The 24,789-nt window shown below is 45.8% G+C and overlaps 1 protein-coding gene across 3 annotated transcripts in view; it reads right to left on the bottom strand.

Moving 5' to 3' along the window:
* ANP32A (acidic nuclear phosphoprotein 32 family member A) overlaps positions 1 to 24,789 on the bottom strand; it is a 236,937-nt gene that overhangs the window by 181,254 nt on the left and 30,894 nt on the right. The window contains exon 1 of one of the 3 annotated variants that reach the window (XM_069624238.1): positions 17,346 to 17,983. The exons of the other annotated variants lie outside the window; for them this stretch is intronic. The gene's annotated coding sequence lies outside the window, so the exon portion shown is untranslated. Of the gene's footprint in view, positions 1 to 17,345; positions 17,984 to 24,789 lie in introns of those variants that run through there. 3 annotated transcript variants of the gene reach the window in all.

Raw genomic sequence — 24,789 nt, 5'->3', positions numbered from 1 at the left:
CATTAACACAAAGAAGGTTAGGAAAAGGCCTCTCTGTCCCCGCTTCAAGAGGATTTCCCCATGTATAACAAAAACTAAGGATCTGTCTGAGTAAGGATGTCAAAAGCATAAACCTTCCTTGTGTCCAAGAGTTCCATCCTGACCTCCACACTACAAATCAAACCATAGGGTAAAAAGGGGAGTCTTTAACCTGGTGCTGCAAATATAGTTCATAAAGAAACAAGAACAGCTCCAACATAGAAAGTTATCTAAAGAGTAAACAGCCCTTGGTTCCACAGGGTGGTTCCCTTCCCCTGGATTCTTCTTTAATGGCCAACAATTCTTGATCTAACAATTCGTTATCTTTGTCTGTGTTCACAACAATCCTGTTAGTTCCTTCTTTCAAAAGTTCCTTCTAATTTCAAAGGTTCCTTCTCATTTAGCAGAACACAGTTCATGCCCTTTCTTGGGACTTCCTGCAGGTTTGCAACTACCTGGTATATTCCCTTGCCAGGACTTATTTTATTATTTATTTATTTATAGCATTTGTTATACGCCCAAACCCAGAGGTATCACGGTGTAGGTTAAAGAAAGCTTACTTGTCTTGTTATAGGGTAGTTATATTACAGGTAGAGTTAGAAGAACATTGGTTGTGGTACAGGTATTTGCATTTCAGGTAAAGGATGGTTGTAAAACAGGTAGAAAATGTAATAATCACAGTAGACTTCTTAAGCACTTGTAACTGCTTGGTTTACTCGCCTGTCAGGACTTCTTACATTCACAGGTAACAGTTCTTCTTTCACTTGCACAATCACATCTCTCCTTGGATATTGTACATCTGATTGATTCCACACTCGTTCTGATTTCCCCCCATATTTGTATCCCATACATTCATATATGCCTGCGGACTGTATTTGTAGTCGGTTTCCTTGATTTACAATCAGTCTCTTTAATGCCTCTTTTCTGTAGCTTCAATGTTCACAGTTTGTATTTGGCTCAGTTGCCCAAACGCCTCAGGATTCCGACTTTGCTTGGGTTGACTCACCGGCTCGGTTTGGTGTCTTCGATCCTCCTCGTGCTTACACGGCTCAGCTTTGCCGCTCTCTTTCTACTCTGCAATGCTTCTACCGTTTTCTAGCTACCCTCATGGCTCTGCTACAGCACACCTGTCTTGTGTCAGGACACAGTAGGTGAAATGCTGCCGGTTCCCATTGCCAAATGCCCAGGAGTCTCCTGGCGGATCAGGGGCATGCCTTGCTCGTGCAGCGTTCCTCTGCCTCTTTGTCAGTGAGAGCCTCGGCTCTGCCACACGGTTTGTGCTTCCCAGCCTCACGGAGAGGCGCAACGACTTCTCCCAAGCAGCAGCCACTAACGCAGCAGTCTCTCTATGCAGTAGCTTTTCAATCTTTAAATGTCCAGCGTACAGGTGCATTTTCAAAACAGTGCTTAAATAATTGTGGGAGATGGAGTCCACTGACGCAGACCACTTGGGGAATTGCTTGCAATGATTTCAAAATGATGAACCAGTTCTACATGGATGACAATTAGAACTGGAAAAGACAGTCTTGGAGCTTTTACCCTTTAATTCTGAAAAGGAAGTTTGGCCTTGGGGTATTGAGCAACAAAGAGTCTTCTTCATGTGCAAATGGGAGATACCATGCCTCATCCAATGAAATCATGACATCTCCCTGGAGGCGGTCTCCTCCCATGTGATCTTCCCTCATGTAGCCGCCCACAGGCTCAGGATCAGGTAGCGACTGCCGTCCCCTGGCCACATGGTAGAGGATACCGGCAAGGGATCCGTGATGACTCTATTGGATTCATCACATTACCCAGAAGGCCACTTCCCTAGTGGATTTATCTGACATTTTTTTTACAACCCTTTAAAAAAGCTAAAGTTCATAAGCTTCCCAGGAAACATTTGCAGGTTGAGTTCATAACTTTAACTCATCGGGAGTCCAAATACTGTCATCAATTATTTCAGCAGAGGAATGAAGATAGTTTTACAGGGACTAATGTAACATCTCCTGAAGCGGTTAGCATGGGCCCTTTGAAAAGTCTTAGGCAGAAATCTGGAAAGAAAGCTGACAATCTTTGATTTGGGTCTTCAACATTAACTCCAGTGAGGAGTCTACAGTTGAATCTTCCTTCCTGTGCTGGAAGACTATCAGGACCCAAATTTGCAATATAGCACTTTTGAGAAGTCGATATTCAGAAACAATTTGCCAGCAGCTTTTTGTGCTTAATGTCGCAATACAACGCCCAAGAATCCTGGTACAACGTACTGCTGGCACAATCGGATCCTAGGTGGGAGAGGAAGAGAAGGGTACGTGGGGACAAGTTATGTCACCTGTGAGACAGCCCTTGAGCTGAGGTTGGGTGTGCATCTGTGAAACAAAAGCATTAAAAGAAACAGTATGTTTCTTACTTTAGAAATGTGATTCCATTCAATGTAGCCAATAGCTCACTGAGCATACAAGGGAAGATGTGCTAGCAGGCACAGCAGTATAAATGAATACGCACACCAACTCATACTTGGAACTGCGAGTCCCATGCACATGAAGGGACCTCCTTTTTATTGTTCCAGCGAAGTTAACCTGGCTAACACAGTACCTATAAGCATGCATGGTAATGAGAAGGTTCATCTTAAAGGGGAATCACCCACTAAACAGAACATTGAGAGTTCTGGAATCTGAGGCCCCATGTTGTTTGCATCCTTGGGAATTACCTCGTGCTGGTTCTAGCTGGGAAAAAGGTCAGACGGACCACCACTTCCCCACCTTTGTAGCTGTGCTCCGTCCAAGCAACAGTGGTTCTGGTAGCTTTGATGAGACTACCAGGATATATAAACATTGAAACCAAGACCAGCCTCGGAGTCCGGTTTAGAGTTGATAAAGGAAGAGTGGCAACTTTAGAAGGTCGCCTCGAAGTGCAGGGAGAACATCATACATGCACCTGGCTTCTAGACTCTATACCTGATCTACTGCAGTTCCTGTACAGAATACATCCTTCAAACCAGAGCCCACTCACTCTGCTCTTGTGATCAGAGTGGATCCAGGCATAAATCTAGAGAGCCATGAGAACATAACTCTATAAAGGCCCCTGTTGTTACTGTGGCTGAGTCACATCCACAAGTCCTTTGTAATGGAAATATCTAAAATATCTAGGCAAAGGTAGTCTTCATATGACCTCTACATTCCTACTCGACTCCAGTTCCAATGCTACCACACGCTTGCTGCACCACAGGAGTCATGAGCTTTGGTTTATCGTTATTTTACAGGTTACAGTTTTCTCGCAAAACTTCCTCTCGGTGTTCTAGCACCTAGATCTAGGCACTATAAGCCCTGGAGTGGCCCTTTTGGGGGAAAACAACCCCCTACTAAATTCACAGATCCCCATGACTGCCCAACTTGAAGATCGTTTGGTTCACAGAAAAACGCGTTACATTCACACTTAGAAAAGGTCATAACTGCATATGAAACAGAAATGGAACAAATACGGTTCCTTTGTCACTAAGCGTGCATATCACTTCGCGACACTACAAATGCAAAAAAATACATGCTCACCTCTTCCAGCCTGTAATTCCGAACCAGACTGCTCTTCCTTGTGAATGGAGCTCAAACATGACAACCATATCCCAAAGCAGTGACATTCTCTTTCCAGCTGGGGTAACAGGGAAAAAATGCTGCCAAACTTAGGCTACGAAAGGAGAACGTAAAAGAAATGAGAGACTCTGTTCTAGATCATTCATAGATTAGCTGAACCACAGAGATCCATGATATATGGAACACAGCATGTGGCCTGTAAATGTAATTCTTTCACCAAGTATTCAAACCTAACTGCACTCAGGCTGCAGTTATACACATTGACAAGAAAATGAGCAAAGCCAGAAGAAAGCAGTTCTGTAATAGTTCCTTTAGGTTGGTACGAGCAAGGTGCCAGTGAAAACTGAAGTGTTTCCCCAAGACAGCGTAAAGTGCAGAATAATGATACCAAGCAGCATCCTGGTGACCATGGGTGTAATTTTGCCATTAAAGTTGGGGGGACAGGGGTGTTTGTCCCCCCCAACTTTAATGGCACACCATTGTGTCCCCATTCATTTGGCTGGGGGACCTTCTCTTCAGAATTCATGTCCCCGACCCCTCAACTTTTTTTGCAAAGTTACTCCACTGCTGGTGACTCCCTATATCTCCAGGTATGTAGTTAGGGTTGTCTTCTTGTGTGTAAATTAAGCAAGGCAGGCGCAGTGATTTTTGTAAACGCAACTTTCAATAAAAATGTACTGGAGTAGTTAATGTAGTTTTATTCTAAACATAGCCCACAAGACATTTCACATGGTAGTTTAATTTCAGGATTTAGTTCTAGAAAATGTCAGGTACACCTACTGTGAGAACCCCGACTGTATCCTCACCCATACTCTCCCTGGATCCTCTTCTCAGGTGGCTAGGGAAAGGCCATCGCTTTTCGATCCTAACCCTGAGGGTGGAGCACCGAAGGGGGCACAACCTGGGTGGAGTCCTTGAAACATGGTATCCACATTTCCCTATGGAACACCAACCTAACCCTACCCAGGTCTTAATAGGCTACTGTAGCCAGGGGTCGAAATTAGGATTAGTTGATGAGGCGCAAAAAGCAGTTGCTGGGTATCGGGCATCACCCTTTAGCCAGGAGCTACCTCTGGGGATCCAGGAGCTAAAACATTGTGCACAGCAAATCTAACTTGTGCGCAAGTTGCAAACTCCTTTTTTTTCCTATTATATATTATGGAATATGCTTTAAATGTCTGTTAGGTGTGTTAGGTGTGTCCTTTATTTTCTTTAGACACATTCCCTAACCCTCACAGTTAATATCACATAGCTATGTTTGTATAGCACAACTTGCCTGGGGAGTGAAAAGTAGCTCCTGGTGGCTAATGGTTCCAAGCTAACCACGCTCCCCTTTGCTATAACCAGGAGCTAAATAGCTCCAAACTCTCTGCAGTTTTGTACCCTTATTGTAGAACCTCTCCCCTCATTTCTCCTAATTCAACCTTTGATAGTACTGGGACGAGGAAGAGGTGACTAAGAGTCATGAGCACTAAACCTTCCTTTTACCACTCTAGTACTGGGAGGAAGAAGATGCCGGCAGAGTACTCGCAAGGTCAGGCATGTCCCTTTAATCACAGTCAGGCAGATTCAATTGGGAATCCACAGCTGTACCCTGTCGTGGTTGCAGGGGTATAAAGGTGCAACAAGTAAAGAGAACAACAGGTAGACCAGCAGGGAACCTGTGTCGTGAAGAGGCAGCCGTGGTGGGACCTGTGAAGGAGACAGGATGCCGGCCGACATCCCATAGAGCTTGTGGAGTCCAAGGCAGGTGGGCCGTGCAGTTGCCACAAGTGTGGTAGCTTCCAGATTGGAAAGCGAGCGGACGGAGCTGCAAGCGAGTAAGAGAGAGGACGACATCTGCGTCCATGCAGGAGTACTGGAATTGCCAGCGTGCAGAAGACATCACCCGGCATGCGAGCGGGTTCGTGGAGAAGCAGAAAGCAGTGGTACCATGCCGGAAAGGGACGCAGATGACCAGCAGGTGTCAGAGGAAGACACTGACAAGCTGGAGCGCTCCTAGCGGACTGCATGGAGATAATGTTATACTGAACCGACTACAAACTTTAAGAATTTAATCTGAACTATGCATATTGAATACGGAACCAAATATAAGCTTGAAACTAAGTTAAATTATACATATTGCGTACGAACAGAATAAAAATTACGCACATTGAATATCAAACTAAATTAAACCTTGAAATTAAACATTCTGCACACTAAATGGAAATAAAACTTTATGGGCAGAGCAAATAACGGATGAAAGCTAAAACACGAAAGTGCCCAAGTGAACGTAGCCTACGAAAAAGAGCACAAGTGTGAAAGAGTGTAACACAAAGGTGGGGCATGAATCAGACCACCATAAAGTGAACATTTTTGAATGGATCTAGTACATTAAGGCCAAAGTCTGGCAAGAGGTGTGTGAAACGGTATGGCAAGTCCAACAGGCGAACCAGGAGAAGCCAAGAAAGTGTAAAACCGCCAATAAAGTCAAACAGCCGACAAAGAGAAACTAAGTGAATGTAAAGCTGTGCACAGGACGGGTACAGAAGAACCTGTGCAAGCTGATGTTCCTAGGGATCCTGGCTGCGCAACCTGTGATGGGTGGACCATGTGTTCTGACAACTGTGCCTAGACCAGTGAACCCGAACTGGTAATGCCATTCAGAAGGAGGGTCAGGTTGACCAAAAGTTGTGTTGAACTTTGATAAGCAAATACTAGTTGTTACCTTAAAGTCTTGGGGAAGGGAACCCTGAGACTTGAGGAGCTGCACGTGCTATCTTGAGGACGGAGCCTGAAGACCCGTTTCTTTTGAAAGGTGTTGCCTGTAACTTGAGGAAGGGAACCCCGAGGACTGTGGGGAACTGTATTGCCTTGAACTGGAGAAGGGTAACCTTGAGACTTTTGTAGAACTGTTTTGAACTTGAAGAAGAGGAGCTGAAGAGGAAGAGGAGCTGAAGAAGAAGCTAGAGCTGGAAGAAGCTCAGAGCATTTGTGTTGATCACTATTTCTTTGGTTATTGACATCCCTAAACATGGTTTTGCTTTAGTTGTGAGGGTAAGGATGGGTTTTGGACATAGACTTTTAAGTAGAATTCTTTGACTCAGACTTTCTTTCGTTTTGTTCAGGTAGGGAACACCCACCTTAGCATAGGGCAAGTTAGGCCTTCTACCATCTCGACATTAACTTTAATAAATCAGATTTTTTTTAACTTTGAATCTGTTGTCTGTGTCTTGCTTCATGATGCCTCCACACTACATATTACAACATGTATATATAATTTCTAGCAAACATTACCTTTTGGTATGCTTTGTTTGCATAGGACAGCTCTGAGGGCCGGTAGGGTGTCAGATTTTCTATGAATTGTATATTACATATATATTACACACACATAAACACAACTATGGGTGGAATTAAAAATATAAAATAAAAAAGGTGAATGTTTACCTAGCAAGCGTTGGGGGAGGGAGGGGAACAAAACTGCCTCCTGTGCCACAACCATATCGCACGATACACAATCTCAGATTCAACAGTAATCAACAATGTCATCTAGAATTAGTATGCCAGACCCCACCACTCCTAAAACTGCCCTCCCACCACATCACCTGAACACCTATGGTCATCTTTTCTAGCATGGAGTACCGTAGTGGGACCTGTGGTGGCTTAAGTCGGAGGTCAGGCCCAGACTGCCAGTGTTCGGCTCATTTTGGGGATATAAAACTCGGGCCACATTACAGTTAGGGCCACTTCTATGATTACTGGGCCTGGTGCACCAAAAGGCTTTCCAGGGCCTCTATTTTATGTCTTGACATTACCAGAAGTGACAAACAGAAGATGCCAAAGTGATTCACATCTGTCTTGAGGGCATAATGGAACGTTACGTTACTAGAAGTTGGCTAGAGACAAAATACCTTTGGGGTGTGTAACATGCAAATGGTCAATTATCGTTATATATGTATTCATGCTGACGGTTAGGCATTCTTCTATAGCACACCATCACATGCCTTCTCGCGCTGCTGTCCCCTTCTCCTCTGGACCCGTCCCATCTTCTCCCGCTGCGGTACGCCCATCTTATCCCTAATTCTGCCTCTTCCAAGTGCCCCCGTCACTTTAAGTCCCCATGCTACCCTAGACACAACTACCTGGCTCACCTTCCCATTCCTGCCTCCCACCCCTTCTCCCAGTTCTCTCTCATGCCCTGATCGTACCTCTAGCTTTTGGAATGCCCAATCCCTCTGCAATAAAACCTCCTTTCTTACGCAATATTTTCACTCCCACCTTCATCGGTTAACAGTAATGGCGGTTAAAAAAAGGTGAATTACACATCACGAGACAGCAACTTTTGTAGCCCCCTCTACTGAGTCGGTCACCTTCTCACACTCTCCTCAGCACTTCAAGAGGGGAGATGGAGTGGGCCTAAGGGTCCGGAAAAACATACCCTCTACTCAACCGTCCCCTCATCTCTACTTATTTCCCTCCGAACACACTGAAATTCAACACCTTGCTCGAATCCTATCACCCTCAATAGCATCTATTGCCACGTGGCACTCTTGCCCTCTTTTTGTAATGAAATCCCTCTTCTTAGGGCTTTACCAAAAAGTCTTTGGGGACTTAAACCTCATATCGGCTCCTGCTTAATTCTTTTCCATCTGACCACTCTCTGGTCTCTCCCCACAAATATTACACTCACGCTCATGGACATTTCCGGACACGATTTTCAAAACATCTTGTCTTCTATTCCTCATCCCCCCAATAACCCTTCCCCAGAAGACCACATCTTTATAGACTTCACTGTCTCCATCCTGCAAATTCTCCACCTGCCTCCACCTACCATAATCACCAAAGAAACGATTTGAGAAAATTGCCTACAGTCAGGCTTAGACAGGGTGAACTCCTACCCTCAAGCCATCTCATCCATGGATGCCTGCCCTATTGAGAAGGTGTTCCAAGGGTTCTATAATGTTTTTGCTACCCCCTTTGATAAAAGCTATTCTACTCAACTATTCTCCCTGCTTGCCTGCATCCTTAACCATCAATCTCCCCAGCCATTCAAAAGCTAAGATGTGACATTGATAACACCCAGGCGCTGGAGGAAATCGCACTGTTGTTCCTTACTTCTGATACGGAGGCCCTTCTCTAACTCACCCAAATCTTCCTACAATAGCCTCCTCATCTCCCCTTTTCACTCTCATCCTACCATCTTTTTCATGAACAACATCCAGACCTTATTCTCATTCCCCTTCCTCTTCCCGGAACATTCCACCAAATACTCTGTTTGTCAGCTGTACAGGACTGGTTGACAAGCTTTGCTCGCTCATGTTTAACTCTTCAAAGCATGAAGTCATCTATCTCATAGCCTCTCTGACAGCACTCCTTCTCTTCCCATTGTCGTCCTCCACCCCCTCCCCATAAACCCTCACAGAGTCATCCCAGGCTCACAACCTGGGGATCCACTGACACCAAACTCAAATTTGAGTAGCTCAATCACCTCTACTGCCATTGAAGCCAGCCTTAACATCCTGAACATTTCCAAGATGCGTCATCATGGCCTTCCTTGCTGCCAAAAAGCTTACATCCACCCCTGTACACAGCCTGCTGGTGGGCATACCCGTCTAATCTGTCAACCCTTTTGACAAGATTATCAATTTTGCTGCCTAGAGCCTCTTCCTTCTTTCCCGTACTTCATTTACCTCTGTGTGTAAAGGATTGCCAATAAATACATTCTGAATGGGTAAAAGGGGGAATGTTTTCTCTTCCAGGTGGACTTTCTGATTATGAATTAGAATAAATTAACCCTCATCACCCGATTTCCCTTAGATTTTCTTTCCTGACAAGTGCCTCCCCATGTCATTACTCACATGGACTATGCGCATGAACTTTGAACTCACTTGAACAACCACTCTACAAATGAAACTAAAAACCGCTGTCCAGTCCAGGTAACTGGGCCAACGACAAAGACTCTCACACAGCAGACTAAACCAGCTTAGACCGGTGAGGACAATAAGGCTGCTCATAATCGAGCAGAAGTCATCTTGGGGGAGGAAGTGACTGATGGGCAGAAGGAATCAAAGTTTAGAGGACTGGAAGATTCAAATGATCGACTAAGGGGGAAAATGAAGTACCCAAAGGACAAGGCAGCCAAGTACCCTGCACTGATAAGCCCCCAGTAGGAGATGAGACATAAGGCCAGGAGCCAGCAGAGGATTTCATAGATTCCTTTACTATGTGCACACGTAGATAGTCAATTCCTGTTCACATTTTCTTACCCATGAATTCAGTGTACATGGACTATGCTGTCCCATGGATATACTGGGACACCTACTGTTTTTCCCCAAAAGCCGAAGATGCAATTGGATGATATTAATTTCCCAGAGAAGTCAATGTTGCTGAAATATGTTAATGGTCTGCAGTTAGCTTGCCCTTCATATGAGGCATGTTAATGGACACACAGGTATAGCTGATTGCTCGGGTCAAAAAAGGCCAAAACATCAAAACAACAATTGCAGTTATGCAGAAAAAGGGTACACTGTTTGGGACATCATATAACAGGACAAAGGACCATAGCTCCTTCAAGAAAAGAGGCAATATACAAGATCCCAAAACCCCAGACTGTTTCACAAATAAGAGCCTACTTAGCCATAGCGAGTTATTGTAGGCAATGGAATTTTGGTTTCGGAGAGATAGTAAAACCATTGCAACACTATACAAAGGCCAAAACTCTAGACGCTCCACCACTATTCAACAGAACCTAAAGAAGAATTTGCATTTATTATTTATTTATTTGTATTTAAGTTTGAAAACATTTACAAAACATATGACATAACATCACATAAAATAAAATCAAACTGATCAAAATACACACTACACAGTACACTATATGCTTTACCCAAAAAGGGGAGAAATTCCACATATTCAATCTGTTAAGGACTACACTGGCCAAGTTATCTCATCCGAGGGTGTACAACAGTTAGTGGCTCCATAGAATTGGTACTCCAGAAAAGGGTACAAAAATTAAGTATGGTCCACTGTAAATGTTCCATAATATCTTCAAATCTTTAAATTATAAATACTAAAATTTACCAGTCATCATTGACTATACAAACTAAACAATAAAAGGAACTGTTAGTGCAGTGCAGTAAACCAATTAACATTCATTAGATGAGAATACAAGGAGTAAACACCATTAGTTATTCTTGGGCAACAGTTTCTCAACAATATACCAAAAGCTGTACAAGGCCAACTGTACCATTTCACCCTCTGTGTTGAGGAAAAAATTCCAAAAGGCATCATGCTTTATTGAGTCGTAGTTATGCACAAAACCACCCATGGTAATCATAATAGTCGATCCCAGGGTTTTGCACTTTGCAAATAAATGTTTTACCATTTCGAGCAAACCTGGGCAATTGTAGATGCGGCAGGTCCTTTGCGGAAGCAGGATTTTAAGAAAGGCACCTGCTTTGGGTTTACCAGATCTTAAGAAGAAATGTATGATGTTTTGTCATGAAAGAAACGTATTTGCATTAGCAGTACTGACACAGGGGCGCATCCATTATAGGTGACCAGTTGTATATCATAGGAAAGGATTAGATTCTGTAGCTGCAGGTATGCCACCCGGATTGCATTCAGTGGAAGCTGCATCTATAGCAGTATAACTGTGAGAAACGATTGTGTTAGGTTCTCCTCTGGAAGTTGCTGTACCCCATTCAGTAATAGTGCTTTTGCTCAAGTCTAAAACACAAGACAGATCCGTTTCCCTTGCTAACAAATTTGAAATCCTGCTGTTGAATTATCCCAAAGTTACCTTAACCCGGTGCTAAACCCTGCATCTTTACTTCCCACTCATGATGATGGTGAACTACACGCAATTAGAGCCAATGGCTATGTAGCTACCACAGATTTCCTCTTAACCACAGAAATCTGTTTGTGGATGGGTCTTCTCATAGGTATCAGAATGGTCAATTGGTGGTAGGATTGCTGAATGTACACCAGAAGAGGTTGTGGAGAGTGGCAAATTACTAAATGTCATGTCAGCACATGTAGCCAAATCGGTTTCACTGATGAGGGCATGTCAATTGGCAGAAGAACAGACAGTGATTCTAGGTATGCCTTTGGAGTTGGTCATGTTTTTGGAAAGTTGTGGAAGCAACACGCCTTCCCGACTTCATCTGGTTCCCCTATAAAGAATAACACATCCCTCGGTACACCGTTAGATGCAATTATACTTCCCAAGCAAATAGCGATTATTAAGTACACAGAACATCAACCATTAGATAGGGAGGTAAACTGCAGTATCTTTGTAGACTATACAACATCGCTGGAGGATGTTACAAACTCTCAGGCTGAATTTATTCTATGTACTAAAACATTATATGAGCCACCGCCTTATAACAAACTTGAGAAACTAGCACAGATACAAGAGAATCCTCGTTCAAGAGAGAAAGACTTTTGGATACAAAAGGGGTGTTGCTTACTTGAGGACTCTTTATGGAGAGAGGAACTGGGATGCTTTGTAATGCCAAAAAACGATACTGGCTCAACTGGTTAGAATATATCACGGACAAGCACATGTATGGAAAAGTGGAATGATTTCAACTTTCAATAGACATTGCTTTGCGCCAGAATTTACAGCAAAGGAACAGGACTACTGCAGCAGATATACTATCAGTGTTCAAAATAGCATATGTAAAACTGTTCAGACTGCACAGGGAGCACATCCACCAGATTATGGCCATTTCTTTGACATCCAGGTGGACTTTATTCAATTGCCACATTGTAATCTGCAGTATGTTTTAAGTCCGAGGCATAATTTCCAGCTGAGTCGAATCCTATCCATGTCAGAGAGCAGGTGCTGTTTCAGTGGTGAATGGATTCATTGGAGATGTTGTACCAAGATTTGGGATGCCTCTGAGCATAAACAGTGATAGAGGTGCACACTTGACCAGTAAGGTTATACAAAATATTTGTTGCTCTGAATATTTAAAATGTATCTCCATTAACCCCCACGATTCTCAGTCAGCAGGTGTAGTGGAGCGGCAGAAGAAAGAAGTTAACAGGAGGGACTTCCCTCTATATGGATTAATCCTTCCACGTAGCGGGAAGTCCCTCCCGTTACCTTGTATCTAGCTACAGCTCTAGCTATATCAGTGACCCATTAATTGGTTAGCACTTTTTTGGATTGTAAGGACGATCCTTAGCCATTCACTTTTACTTTTGCATTTTAGTCTAGGAACCGGTGGCAGCTTGGTAGGCTTTAACACATCAGCCTTACAACTCCCTGACTTATATAACCTCTGGATAATTTAACATTGCATTTCCTTCATTTGTCCTTTGCATTATCCAGTTTACCTTGCACCCCTCCCCTCTGCCCCGGTCCACCACTCAGGATGAAACAAAGATTAAGTTTCACTGAGGAACAAATTAATGAGATCATTCAAGGCCCCATCCTCTTCAACATGCAGGAGGCCAACTATCATATAGAGTCCACTACATCTGGAGATGAACTCCTAAAATTAAGCAAACAATGCTTCAGGTCAGAGGTGCACAGGCACTTCTTGCGAGACTACCTTAAAGCCAACCTAGTCCCTATGGGTCCCACAGTCCGGAATGAACCAGCCCTGTTTCTTGAAGACTAAGAATATATGACAGGATTTAGCTGCATCGCTACTAAATGTAGCAGGGACCCGATGGTCCTCACAATTACAACAGCACAAAGGATTCACATCAAAATCAAAGAAAAACTTGCCAGAAAGGAAGAAAAGTTTTTGTCCAACACTAGTCTGGATAATGCGCAAGATAAATTGAAGGAAATTAATTCTGTATTGGACCAATTTACATCAGACACTCTGAAAAGGAAGTATAAAAAGTTGGCGAAGGACACCAAGAATTTCACATTAGAAAATGTCTACGCGTACCTATCGCCAGAGTATAAAGAAAACAAAGACAAAGAGAGGGCACAGAACACAGCAGGAATATTTAGGCAAAGAAGAAAATGGGTAATGTTTTCTGACTCGTCCAATTCAGACTCTGGTCCAGGCGATCAATACAGCAATTACGATTACAGAGCATACTCTCACCACAGACCCTTTTCTCACCCACCGCTGCCTACTTTTTTAGGAAGAGGGGCCCGAGAGGCACCCTTACAATATCCAAACTGGATTCAGTCAAGAGGGAGGAGACGCAACAAATGGAGATAAACAACCACAAAGAAATTCCGATCTTCAACTTATCAGGAACCAGTCTCACAGAAAACAAACTCTCTGTCCTCTCAAAAGGTTTATCCTATGTTCCTATGTGCCAACGAATCCAACTAATTGGTTCAACCCTGATAAAGGAACTACACAGACGATACACCCTAAAGTGTATATCAGAGACTCACAGCACACCCAATCTGATGAAGACCGAGGACTAAGAACTAAATCATCATTTTGCCCGAGTGAAAACGAAACTCCACCTCCAATCATAACCTTTGAGAAGTGCATCAGACAAGAAATGATTAAACTACAGAATGGGCCACATACCCTCCAACATAATATGTCCAATAAGGAGCATCAAGCTCTGAAATTTCTAGCAGAGTCAAGACCTAGTGATCAAAACTGCAGATAAGGTGTGGGGGGCGGACGACCCGGTACAGAAAAATGGCTGCTGATCTCTTGGAGGATGGGACGAACTACAGAAAACTTTAAAAGGATCACACCTCCGGAACACGATTGGATCTCTGAAAAAGAGGAGGCCTTCTTAAACAACTCTGAGGGTAGGATTCTAGCATTTAATGCCCTCCCGAAGATCCATAAGGATGCCACAAACCCCCCCTGGTAGACCTATAGTGTCGGGTTGTGGCTCAATCCTCGAGCCCCTCTGCAAATTCATCGACTTTTTCCTAAAACCCCTGAGCCAACAAACACCTACTTACCTCAGGGACACCATGTCAGCCATCTCCACTTTTGAGAACACTTCAATAAAAATGAAATCTTACACTAGTATCCCGCAGGAGGCAGTTTTGGAATGTGTAAGGTGACACGTCACCCATCACATGACGCAAATGAGAGTCCTGGTAAACTTCATAATTGAATCACTAGAACTGGCCCTGACTAAGAACTTGTTTACCTTTGATGAAACCTTTTATCTCCACACCTGCAGTACGGCGATGGGGGCCGTCTTTGTGCCAAGCCTGGCAGTCATCTTCATGGCGGAATATGAAAGCACTTATGTCCTCTCCACCAGAAATCCTTTTGCCAACCAGATCGGCAAGTGGCGTAGATACATTGATGACATTATCTTCATCTGGCTGGGGAACACAACAGCACTTTCGGATTTCTACACCTGGGTCAATTCGCAAACGCCATAGATGAAATTTACCATTAACAGTAGTCCTGATTCCATCAGTTTCCTAGATCTAACCATAAAGGCACAAGATGACAAACTAGTCTGTACTCTATATAAGAAAGATACAGACCGCAACACTTTACTGCACTACAGAAGTAGCCATCCCAAAAACCTTAAGATAATCTACTGTTTGGACAATTCTTGAGACTGAGAAGAAACTGTACAGAAGTACAACAGTACAGACAACATGCAGTTGAATTAGAGACAAGATAGAAAGCACAAGGGTACCCCAATAAATTGGTGAAGCACAAACGGAAAAGAGTACTATGTACCCCAAGAGAAGTACTCCCGACACCAAAAACCAGGGAACCGGAGCAGGACAGAATTACCTGCGTCACCACATTCAGTCTGGATACAAAGAAAATCAGACATCCAATCTTCGCCTCCGGTGCAGATCAGCCTTCCAAAGAAACCCAGTGCTAGGATGGCGCTCAAGTGCTCTCAGAACCTTAAAGAGCTCCTGACGCATGCCAGACTAAAGAAAGCCCCCAGAACAGGTATCGAAACTAAGGGATTTTACGGGCCACTACCCGTGTGGGACATACACAGTCTGTAAATTTACCAGCAAGACAAAGACCTTCAATATTGAAGGCAAAGATTAGCACTTAAGACACTTCACAAATTGCAAAACCAACGATGTAATTTATATGGTGGAATGCACCTTTAGGCTAAGATATGTGGGCCAAACCCAGAGACAGATGAATAAAAGGATTGGCGAACACCACTCCCCAATTTGATACAAGACGCAGAATGCCCCATTGGTCTCGCACTTTCTAGAATACCAATATGGTCCAGATGACATTAGATGGTGGGTGATCGATAAAGTAATCAATGACACTAATACCAGCAACGCCCTCAACCACAAGGAAGCGTAGTGGATATTTAAATAAAAATCCTTACCCAAAGGACTCAAAGAGGCCACCCCAGCCTACCCTCATAATTGAAAATGATTTCTCTCGCTCATATCCCACTGAGACCATGCCTTTGATCTATCCAGGCACACAGGCTCCTGTACAATTGCACCACTCCACGCTCTGACATGTGGACCCCGGCTAGACCTTTAAAAGTCAATGGAGCAGTTTCACTAGCCCACATGTCATCAATAGGAGTTCCCAGACTCGCAGCCATCATGAATCAAGAACTTCCCAACAGACGCTGCCACGATTGGCTATCATGTCCTCGCTACCCTGTCTAGGCATCACTTGCCTCCCATCAACAAACTACATTAGCACCCCCTCCCTAAGTAGAGAGTGCCTCTCCATCGCGAATTTAGTCTAACTAGTGTAAGCACATTTCATTACAGGTACTTTCCGAGCAGGCCCTTGCGCTATTATATAGACACCAGCTACATTTCTTTTCCATCCCTCGTAGCTAGACTGCTACCATTCGAGCACACTAGGAGATTCAGTGCATTTAATTTATTACATACAAATGAGACAAGCAACTTTTTCAGCGCACAAAGTGGCACTCGTCTGGTTCCACACTGCACACCTCTAGCCGGACATATTTTGGGTACCATGTTGCCATAACTTGCCTCCCATCAACAAACTACACTAGCACCTACTCCCGAAGTAACGAGTGCCTCTCCATCGCGCAATTAGACAAACTAATCTAAGCCCATTTAATTGCAGGTACTTGCTGAGCAGGCCCTCGCACGGCAATATAGACACCAGCTCCATTTGTTTTCCATCCCTCGTAGCTAGACTGCTACCATTCGAGCACACTAGGAGATTCAGTGCATTTAATTTATTACATACAAATGAGACAAGCAACTTTTTCAGCGCACAAAGTGGCACTGGTCTGGTTCCACACTGCACCCCTCTATCCGAACATATTTTGGGTACCTTGTTGCCATAACTTGCCTCCCATCAACAAACCACACTAGCACCCTGTGATAGAGCAGATAGAGATAGGCTAGACACTATATGATTTATTTGAACTGTGTTTATTAATTAACTCCTTTTACTTTCATAACAGCAGTATATAACAGTTTATTGGCAACTTCTGGGCCTTAAGTTCAACTGCCACGCTTCCTTTGCCTTGATATAATGACCACCAGGTATGTAGTTCAGAGGGAAGAGTCTCTATGCTTTGGTTGGACAAACTTTGGCCTTTTACGTGTTTTGGCAAGAATAGATGACTTATCTTCTTATAGACTCCCCCGATATCTTTAACAAGGTTTGTCAAGCAATGTTTCAAACATGGACTTCACATCCTGAATCATATGACAGTTCCTTTATGTGGCTCTCTTTCAACCAATATAGATTACAAGGAATTCCGTCTCAATGTTCTTTTTGCTGAGCCCTATCAATCACTATCAATCACACTCTCTGATTTTCATATGGAAGCTTTGACTCTGTAAATCCAGCCTCTCTAGCATTCGCCAGGCAAGCCTCTCACCTCATTAGATGGCCTCTGGGCTCTTTAGTTGGCTGTTAGTTAAAGAGCATTCCTCCCCGGACTTCTGCGGCCCCTCAGGCTCTGTGACCCTTTCATACGAGGCTCGTCGCGGCTGCAGTGAGCCTCTGCTCCTCGTTTCCAGGCAAGCCCCGCCCCTGCAAAGGTGGGGGCCCGGATCAGCACGGCGCTCCGCAGCAGCTCCTTCCAGCTGATTTGTGCGCTCCGGTCGGCTTCACGATGGCAGGTTCTTCCTCAGAAGGGGCTGAGGCAAAGCGGGCGCCGTATCACACTTCCTCACAGCTGTTCTGTCGACAGTTACGTGTTGTCAGTCCCTGGATCGGGCTTGGGCCAGAGCTGCTTCAGGCCTCCGGACGTTATGCTGCCCCTGTCTTTGATCGTGATAACAGCTGTCCGACGTTGACTGTCATTAGACACTTGACAGTTAACAGCTTCCTGGTCACTCCACACTGTCTTTCTCCCCCTCACTTCTCCGCAGGTCTTAAAAAGTGTAAACCACACACTTCACGAGGCGCTCAACCGGAACGTACCTCGGCTTAACTCTGAACAGGATTATTTAATAGGCCCATTCATAAACTGGCTCTTCTTCCGAAGGGGCCCTTTCTTCCTCGCCCTTCTCCATCGCCTACCAAAACAAAACACAATATCAAAAAGTCCAGTATTAAAGCAAAGCACCTTTTCTCCCACCTCACTCTTTCTCTCATTGGAGCACTTGCTTGTCTGTCAATAAGGAAGGCCCTCCCTCCAAGACCCTTTATGATATCAGTCCCACAGCTCACTCTTCCTGAAAACATAGCGATTTGATGGTATTTCCCTATTCAATTGACTCGGAGGTACCTCAGCTTCCTCTGGCTCATCACACACACCCTCCCGAAGTAATGAGCGTCTCTCCATCGCGCAATTGGACAAACTAATATAAGCCCATTTCATTGGAGGTACTTGCTGAGCAGGCCCTCACACAGCAATATAGACACCAGCTCCATTTCTTTTCCATCCCTCGTAGCTAGACTGCCACCCTTTGAGCACACTAGGAGATTCGGTGCATTTAATTTATTACATACAAATGAGACAAGCAACTTTGTCAGAGCACAAAGTGGCACTCGTCTGGTTCCACACTGCGCCCCTCCATCAGAACATATTTTGTGCACCACCTTGCCGTAACTAAAAACTCAAACGTGTACAGTAGCATCACGCATGAACAGCCGAACACACACACTAATCAACGGCGCAGGCGCTATTCACTGTGCCACAGAGCTCCACAGTATCAGGAGCCCGAGAAAGTAGTTCTCCGCGAGATGCCTTAGTTTTTCCAGTAAAGGTGTAACTCCATTGACACACACGGCCCGGCTAACCGCTGACAGTGCAGGGCTCTGCCTACTTCAAGTCACTAAGCATTAATTTCACACGCAAGTCTCCTTCCTTTTTTGCAGCACACGCTCCAGGTCCCACGTGTGCCACAAGGAGGAAACAATTCATGCCTCTCCAGAAGAGCAGCAGCTAGCTAAACAGCAGAAACTTTAGAATCTGCTTAGTGTTACTGTGAAGATGCAAAAATTAAGGTAAACATCTCTCTTTTCTAATCCGACGGCCTAGCAATGACCATATGGCCTTTGCCCAGCCCCACTTATGGCAATGTGGGACAATGCACTAGTGGCCATCACAACAACTGAACCTGTCCCACCATGTATTTTTACAGCAGACAGACCGAGAGTACAGCTACTCTAGCCACACAGTATTGTAACATCACCAGAAGCCACCCATGAGGAGGACACAGAAATTGATCCCTGACCTGCTCGTCTCCTCCAAGCTCCCAGGACACACCCAGGGTTAGTGCCTTCCCTCGCATGAGGTCAAGAGATGTTGATTCTAATCTTTTTAATATTGCACTCACTCACCTAGTGATCTATCTCTCTAGGCTTTAGTTTTGGTCTTCCAACACTTTTTAACAAACACCCCTCACCCCCTTAGAGAGACACTTTCCGAGGCCCGGAAGAAGGCGCAATCACAGGAGCCGAAACGCCATTGAACCTAGCACCTTCACTGCTGAGTCCTTCCATTATACACAAGGGCGCACCCCCGAGGCGTAGACCTATGGATTGGTCATCTCTTGTTTTCATTTTATGTTAGGTTTTTGAACTAGGACACATGCATAGGCCCGGTGTCACAGAAGTACAGAATCCGAGCAAAATTAAATAGCTTTGGTGAATTCCTGTTTTCAAGTGCTTAAAATGTTTTATTTGACCATCTGTAACTTAATTTGATGGTCCTAACACTTGATATGTTATTGTCTGTTTTACACAACACCTACTTGTTTATATGTATTAAGAAATATGTTAGTTTGTACACGGTTTGCACTGTATTCAAAAGAAAATAAAGTTGAAACAAAGTAAAAAATGAAACAGTATAATCAAAAAAAGTCAACGGACAGCCAATTCAATAAAGCTCTTTCGACATAAACAAAATGTTCCTTTGTTCTTTTGCAGACTGACCGGGCAAATCCAAAACATTTCAGAGATTGGGTGCCAAAAGGTAATTTCTTAAAGCTATTAGACCCTCTCCCCCTCCCCAAGTAACGTTTGACATCTTTTGAATAATGAAATGTCTTAAATGCTATGTGGTAGGATACCCCCTTGTTGCATACACGTGGAGCGGCAGAAGGGCATGTTCGGAGACTAACCTCCAGTGGCCACAAGCTTTTCCCTTGGTACTCTTTAGTATGCATAAATTCCAAAACAGACAACGGGACTGAGCCCCTACAAAGTCCTCTATGGACACAGTGTGAGACTGCCTTCATCTCTGCCAGAAAAGGATATCAAAGCAAATGTACAATTGAAAGATGATCATCTTGAATATGTCATTTCTTCCATCAGTTCTCTTCAGACGCAGGTGCAGGAGACTTTGCACCAGGAACCGGCTAAGGATAGTCATTCTCTGCAACATGGGGACTTTGTCCTTATTAAGAGCTAGCAAAGGAAATCTGCATATGCTCCAAGATGGAGTGGACTGTACCAGGTAATACTTGCAGCTAATTATGCCATAAAAGTAAGAGAATTACATGCCTGGCTTTACATTTTGCAGTGCCATTGTGAGATGCCACTAAAGCAATGTGCTTTGAAACTGTTCAGAGACAAGCGGTTTTGGCAATCTGTTGGTTATTCTGAAAGACTTCTCTCCAAAATCGTACTAATCAGTTCCCACTAAGCATAGACATGGATGAAAGCTGAACCCTTTCTATGCAGGGACTTCCTCTAAGGTTAGATCATGGAACCACCATATTCGTGTGAAGCCCTTGAAAATTGGATCTGCAATTAAAATGATCTGTATGCTCCTGCCACAGAACAGTGGTGTCAGCAACAGGCCTTACCTAAGGAGCCTTTCACTGCTTGAAGCCAAAGAGGTTAGGCCTATCTCCCTAAGTGGCCAACGTGCCACCTGATATTTAACAGGAGGGCACAAAGGCCATCCTGAGAGAACAAGTCCCTGAACAGATGGAAAACCCTTTACAGGGAAAAAAACCTCTGAGATGGAACAGAAGATCCAGGACATGAAATAGTAGAGAGTTCTTGAAAGCCAGAGGAAGCCGGATACAGTTCCGCCGGAATACAGACAACTAGAACCAGCCGAGAATCCAGACCAGAAAGGAAAAATGGCAAGGCAGGAATTCCAAGATGGCCGCGCTGTAGAGGAGACGTGCTCCTCGGGTCTCCGTCCGAGCGGGAACTTCTAAAGGCAGAAAAAAGCAGCTTTTAAAAAGCCCTGACCCCGAAAATTGAGGTCTGATTATGGGCAGTGAAGAAAGAAGCAAAGCTGGTCTGGAGAACCCTGACCGCGAAACAGATACAGGGGGAGAAGGGACGGAAGACACCGCGCACGGACACACAGATGCAATTGTAAAGGGAAGTCTGGGCGGCGTGAGGAGGAGTCCCCCCCGACAACCGGGCCCAAGGCAGGCGGGCCGCTACCGAGGGGTGGGGGTAAGATGAGCCCCCCCCCTGCCCGAGAGGCGCGGAGGAGCGGCGGGCATCTGCACCCATATTACAGCAGAGGAGGAGGAGCCACGGCCGAGGGAACCCAGCTGGGCCTCGCGCTCTCCCTGAAACTCGGAGAGTCAATAACAACAACAGGTGCGGAGCCCTCGTGAGGTGGGGAGTGCGGCAAAATACGGGATAGAGGGGGAGGCAGCTGCCCAGAGTCCCAGCAAACTCATGGGAGAGATTCATTAAACTAACTGAAACGAGCTGAAAGAGATGGCGAGGGGGAGGCATAGCACGGGAATCCTGCTAATGGGAGCAGAGCTGGAGCAGTGGACCCCCGCCACTCCAGAAGTGACAAAAGGACTGCCACCGACCATAGGGAGAACCCCAGCCCTCACGGAGGTGCTAATCAAAACATACCACTCACACACAGCCCGGAAGACTGAAGAAAACAGCAGCAGAAACCAGTACCCTGAATGTGCAGGAAGTACCAATGAAAGCTGAACAAACCAAAATACAGGGATACTGGACCTACAGCCGCAATAGCACCATGGAGGTCTTCAATACTCGGCAATACTAATCTTCAGGGAAATACAGACATTGCCATCCCGTCTCCTGGGACATAGGGCAGTGCAAAACATTGCCGCCTAGCACTCGGGGGCAATTAAAAATCACCAACTAGTCCAACATAGTAGCTATGACGGTGGAGCGCCACAGCCCGCCACAGAAACAGAGTAGTGGACACTTGCCCATACCTGAGAGTGAGAGATAATCCCCCTCCCCCGACAGGAACCTGGACACCAATCTAAATACCGCCAAACTTTGACTGGAGGGAATCCTTTCTGGCCCCAACGCAAGCAAGAAAACATCTGAGCGTATAGGTAGGACTCAGCATGACTGCAATGCCTGCCCAATCCTGAAGATTCTGATGCCAGGTGTAAAATCTCGAGGTGCTCCAAGGAAAGCTAAAGGAGTACATGCACCCCTAGAAACCCAGATAGAGAAGAGTTGGAAAAATAAACAGTTGGGGGGGGGGGGTTAGTCTCACACCTGCATCCTTGCAAGATAACACGGAAAGTGCTGTGGCGCTAGCTGTCATGGCTTCGGACAAGGAAGAATTGCTGCAAAGTCTCAAAGGCATGGAAACGGGAATGATGAGCACATTCCAGCTCCAACTGGGCCAACTGAAGGAGGAGCTGAAGGTGGCCTTACAGGACATTAGGAAACAAGTTAGCAAACTTGGGAAGAGAGTGGACACGGTCGAGAATGGTCTCTCCTGTGTGGCAGATGATTCCAAGCAGAATAGCATCCTGCTAGAACAAGTGGCCAGAGCCACAACTAACCTGGCAATACAGGCTGAGGATTTAGAAAATAGATCTCGAAGATAAAATATTAGGATCAAAGGCCTAGCAGAAACAGTACCTGTAACTGTTGTTCTCCAGCATGGGTCTGGCATGGATTCACATGCTCATGAATGTTCCCCGTCGTCAGGCTGGGAATCTTCGGTAAAGAAAAAAATCAGTTTTGTTTCCCACTGTCTTTCTTCTAATAACCAATCACTGGTCTCTGGGTCATACTGCCCCCAGCCAATGACTGCCCTCTACCTAAGCCCCTCCTCTGGCAGCCATCCTCAGATTTGGTAGCACGTAAAGTGGCAGTAGGACCAAGTGATGAGCCGCAGAGGGGTAGGAGGGAGGGTTCGCATGTGAATCCATGCCAGACCCATGCTGGAGAACAACAGTTACAGGTAAGTAACTTGTTCCTTCTCCAGCATGGGGTCTGGCATGGATTCACATGCTCATGAATACATAGCAGTACACACATGCACAACCACGGGAGGTGGCAAGGCTCAACATTAAGCATTTCCTCAACTCAACATTAAGCATCTCTTACCTCCTCACCAGGCCCACTTTCAGGCGAACAGGTTGCGCAGCACTGCCTGGCTGACTCTGGACTCCTCCCTGGAATCCCGGTCAACGCAGTAGAATTTTGTGAAGGTGTGCGCCGACCTCCACATAGCAGCCCTGCAGATGTCCAGCAGGGGCACACCAGACAGGAACGGCGTGGTAGCAGCGATCGCTCTGGTCGAATGGGCTCTCGGACGGCCGGGCAACGGTCGGTTTGCCAACCGGTGACAGTGCATGATGCAGTCGGAGAGCCATCTGGAAATGGAAGCCTTCGAGAGGGCCTTCCCTTGGTTCACAGGTCCAAAGTTCACAAACAGCTGTGAAGTCTTCCGAAAACTCTTCGTGCATTCAGCGCTCTAGCTACATCCAGCGAGTGCAAAGTCCTCTCGGCCGGCGACGAAAAAAAACAGGTAACACCAAGGGCTCGTTGAGATGGAAGTCCGACGGCACCTTGGGCATGAAGGATGGGTGCGTCCTCAACACCACCCTCGTCTCGTGGAAAGTCAGGTATGGAGGCTTGCAGGAGAGGGCCTGGATCTCTCCCACTCGTCGTGCGGAGGTGATGGCCACAAGAAACGCTGTTTTCCACGACAGGAACTTCAACAGTGCCGAATGCAGAGGCTCGAATGGCGGCCCCATGAGCCTGGTCAGCACCACGTTGAGTTCCCACCCCGGGGCTGGAGCCTTCACCGGTGGGAACTATCGGAACAGTCCCTTCATTAATTCCTTCACCAGGCGATGGGACCACAGGGATGAGCGCCCCTGAGTTCTGGTGTAGCGTGAGATAGCAGCCAGATGGATCTTGATGGAGGCATGGGCCAGCCCCGCCTTGGCCAGCGATAGCAAGTACGGCAGCACTTGAGGGGTCGTAATCCGAAGAGGGTTAATCTTCTGTGCCCGGCACCCGACAGAAAACCTCTTCCATTTGTGTCCATAGCACTTGAGAGTTGAGGACGCCCTGGCCTTTGCAAGCACCTCATTGCAGTCCGCCGGGATATCGTACCCTCCAAACTCGTGCTGCAGGAGCCAGGCCTGCAAGTTCAGCGACCCCGGGTCATGGTGGATGATGGCTTCTCCTCCTCTGGAGAGGAGATCTGCATCCATCGGCAGTTTGACTGAGGGGGGGGGGGGACGCTGACATGTCCAGAAGGTCTGGGAACCAGACCTGTCTCGGCCACGCCGGTGCGAAGAGGATCATCCTGCACCTGGACCGTCTGAGTTGGGTGATGAGTCGCAGCAGCAACGGCAACGGCAGGATAGCATACAGGAACAGGCCGTCCCAGGGGGGAAATGAGAATGCATCGCCCATGCTCCCCGGCTTTGGAAACCTGCCGGCGAACCTCCGGCACTTGGTGTTCGTCGCCGTCACAAATAGGTCGATCTGGGAATTGCCCCATCGTTGGAATAGCAGATCCACTTGGTCCTACCGCAGTTCCCACTTGTGGCACGAGCGCAGCTCCATGCTGGCTGAGTGAGTCGGCGATGGTGTTCTTTATTCCTGCCAGGTGGAAGGGTACCAGAAACATCCACTGGGCGACGGCCCAG

Source organism: Ambystoma mexicanum, chromosome 11, assembly GCF_040938575.1.
Source record: "Ambystoma mexicanum isolate Mex_15411 chromosome 11, UKY_AmexF1_1, whole genome shotgun sequence".
In the NCBI taxonomy this organism is placed as follows: Eukaryota; Metazoa; Chordata; class Amphibia; order Caudata; family Ambystomatidae; genus Ambystoma; species Ambystoma mexicanum.
The sequence above is the reverse complement of the archived record's forward strand: the minus strand, read 5'-3'. Positions and strand labels throughout refer to the sequence as shown.